This window comes from Manis javanica, chromosome 16 (assembly GCF_040802235.1).
Source record: "Manis javanica isolate MJ-LG chromosome 16, MJ_LKY, whole genome shotgun sequence".
NCBI classification, from domain to species: domain Eukaryota; kingdom Metazoa; phylum Chordata; class Mammalia; order Pholidota; family Manidae; genus Manis; species Manis javanica.
In genome coordinates, this window is record NC_133171.1 from 12,380,846 (window position 1) to 12,384,413 (window position 3,568).

The 3,568-nt window shown below is 40.0% G+C and overlaps 1 protein-coding gene across 1 annotated transcript in view; it reads right to left on the reverse strand.

Annotated features, from left to right (window-relative positions):
* The window catches only part of GMDS (GDP-mannose 4,6-dehydratase), a 703,979-nt gene that overhangs the window by 44,424 nt on the left and 655,987 nt on the right, over window positions 1–3,568 (reverse strand). The gene's annotated exons all lie outside the window — the stretch shown is intronic.

Sequence of the window (3,568 nt, forward strand, 5' to 3'; positions counted from 1 at the left end):
CGTCCTTAATTTAGCTGTTTGTATGTTTGGATTTGTTATATCAAGTTGAGTTATGTAATAGGTAGAATATTTCCTTCTGGGAATGGTATTTCTATTTTCAGTGACCCAGAGAAGTTAAACATGACCTCTGGTCACAAGAATGGGAGTCAGCCAAATGGACCATCAGTGGAGGAGTGACAACGACACTTTCATTCAGGAAGGACAACAGGTCTACAGAAGGGAATTCATGTGTATCACCTTTGGTTCTGGGAAGCCACAGTGGGTAAATGTAGTAAAGTGGATTATGTGTTTGCCCCATATTATGGATAAAGAAACAGAGGCTCCATGAGCACCCTATGATCAGATGGCTACGAAGTCCCATAAATGGGAACCAAATCTTGTCCCAGCGTCCTCTCACCTGCACTACGTGTGTCTCCTCCTAATCCTCTTTATTTTATGCTGTGGATCTGGTAGGCTAGGATTCCTCTCCTATCGGTCCTGAAGATGCACCAAAACCAAGAATATTATTGCACATTGTGGAGCAAATAGGGTAAATGATATGCATCAGAGAACTGCCCCTTTTTCCCACTCTCTAAGCCTTATATGTACTAGGGAGGTAAATTTCTGCCATCATATACTTAAGTTTTTGTGTACCTACTTGTTTATATTAAAAAGAAGTTTTTACAAATTAAAAATCTATGCAGACACTTAATAATACAAAGGTAAAGTCAAAGATTTCGAAAGGCCTTAAGCAATATGAATTTATACTTCCTCAGTCAGCCTTTCATCTTACGGTGTTGTGATCATTCACGGACTTTACTGAGTATCCACAGTACGCACAGGACCCTTGGAACAGTGGGGTAAGTTTAAATTGGTCCCTTGTTGGAGGACTTGTGTAGTAGAAATCTCCTGTAATGGCCGTTGCTGCTTTATGACACATCTTACATTTTTGGCTCCAAGGTCACAGTGACCTTGTAACCCTGGCATAAAGTAGCTAACTGGAATGATGGCAGAGATGAGGAACTAAGTGCATCTTTTTTCTTTGGCAATGTGAACTTGACTGCGCACCTTCTGACTAGTAGTCTGTGTGATCACCTCTCCCGGCTGGTTGGCAACTATTTATGGAGTGCCCTCTGGGTGAAGGACACTGTGTTCTCTTCTTGGCACAAGTACCCTTGGAGTCCTTTCAGAGCAACAAGTCAGAGCCCAGGTAGATGAGCAACACCGAAGAGTGGGCCATAAGCACAGACCAACGTGGGTCTGGTCACAGCTGTGCCCACATGGGGCCCCTGCCATTGACTCAGCAAGGATGGCTGTCCCTACAGGGGGCAGTTAGGAGCAAAGATGGAAGAAGCGAGTCTGCTCCACAAGCTGTTGGAGGGCCAGACCCAGATGGATCAAAGTCTGTCACTTTGCCTTATCTATCTGGAACCATAATTCAAGAATGAAATTGCCCTAGGTTTTCTCCTCCCCACCATTAAATTCCATTCAATCACGGTAGGCAAAATGCAGTCACGCTCAAGCAGCCAGATGTTATCATTTCAGACCTTTCTTTATAAACTGATGCTGAAACTTGAGTGGTTGATGAGACCAGCTAAGCAGTTGTACCTTTGACCTGACTGCATTAAACTTGCCCTATCAATTTAAGCTTAGTATAAACACCATTTCCCAGAGCCCCTCGTGGAGTCAGCAGTGAGGAGAAGCTGACTAAGCCTAAACATTTTTTAACAGCAATCTTGTCTTACAACACCAAGGGGATTTGCTGGGTATCTGGGGCTTTATAAAACCATATGAACATGCTGAAAGAATTAAAATCTTTAAAAATGAAAAATTGATGGTGACAGTCCTTTCTGAAGACTGATTGGTATAATGGCAGTGTAGGAATGGGTAAGAGAGTTGGTTTGAAACACTTTTGTACTGTTTTAAGTGACATATTTTTATTAGTTTATTTTTTCTTCTTTCTTAAAGGTTTACTCTAAGGTGGCCAAAAAATGAAAAAGAATGTGTCCCATTTACCAGAAACTTGGACATTTTAAGAGAAATCAAACATATATATTGTCCTGGTTAAGTTTCTTTCTAATTAAGATTGGAACACTCTCCCCATTCAAGCATCTTAGGTAATGCTGTCATAATTTTCCCATATCTACTATGTGCATCTGACTTTCTGGTAATGAATAGCCTGTATACATGACCAGGATGAATGGAGGTAGTGACCATGACATTATTTATTTATTTATTAATATTTCAAATGAATGAAACATAGATGTTCTATAAAATGTAAGAATATATTTGTAATTAGTAAAGAAATATGTTTCAATGTAAGCTATTTCAAAAGAGAAGACCAACCCTGGAGTGTTTGTTTCATTGTTTTTCTCTTCCTTTGTGTAGACAGTATTCAGTCACTTTGTGGCTTAGCTTCCAAACTGGGATGATGGGGACCACTTTCTGTTAAGATGCTGACATAGTACATTGGTAAACAAAGTATGATTATAAGACTTATAAACTCTAATAGAAATTAACTTGAAAAAGTTCTTATCAGTAAGATAAAAACACCTCTGAATTATAAATTATAAATTTTAAAGAATAGGCAAAAAATGTAAATATTCTAAGAGACACAGGGGAAAAAAGGAACCCAGATACATTTTCCATTAAGGGAAAGAAATACCATCAGCATAGAAATAAGGTTATTAGAAGCATCACATCCTCTAGCCTTTTGCCTAATCAGACAAGTATCTGCGTATCAGTTCAGGACAAGGCCAGTGAATGACTACAAGCAAATATGCTCATACTGAGCCTCACCTACACTTGACTTAGTGAAACGTCACAGATTGGAAGGGGACATTTGAAGGGGACTCAAATCGATACTCTGAAGACATCAACTAATGAAGGACAGACTCTCATAACTTTAAAATCTAATATTGAGTTCTAAGAGCTTTGTCAAATGTCTTGCTAGCCTGATTAAGATAGTTATTATATGTTTTTCTCTTCAGAAGGAGGAAACAGAAAAGACATTTGTTTCATGGGATAAAGGGAGAGAGCAGTGCAGTAAACCCTGGAAAGGTTGGAGTCTAGGCTTGCTGCCATTACAGTTAGTTTCCAGCAATTCACAAGCCTCTTTGGGCCCAGCCTGCTCATCTGAAAAACTGGGTGCTTCAGGGGAGATGGCATCTCCATTCTTCTAGGCTCACAGTTCTGATTCTATGCTTTCAAGGCACATATCCTCTCTGGGACTGAACTCAGATTCTCTGATTGTTAATGTTCTTCCCAGCTTTAGGATTCAGCAAATGTATGAAATGTTTGTTTAGAAAAAAAAATGCTCTTAATGAGTAACACCTTCCCTGTCACATAATGCACTGTGTGTTTCTCTCTTTAAATGGGGGTGTTGAAGAGTGATGTCATCACATGCCCCAGCACTCCACAGTGAGCTTAGGAAGCCTTGGCTCTGAAGGGGTGGTAGGCCAGCAAGAGCTGATGACCTGTCCAGTGATGTCTGGACATTTAAAAATGAAAAATTGATGGTGACAGTCCTTTCTGAAGACTGGTATAATGGCAGTGTAGGAATGGGTAAGAGAGTTGGTTTGAAACTGCA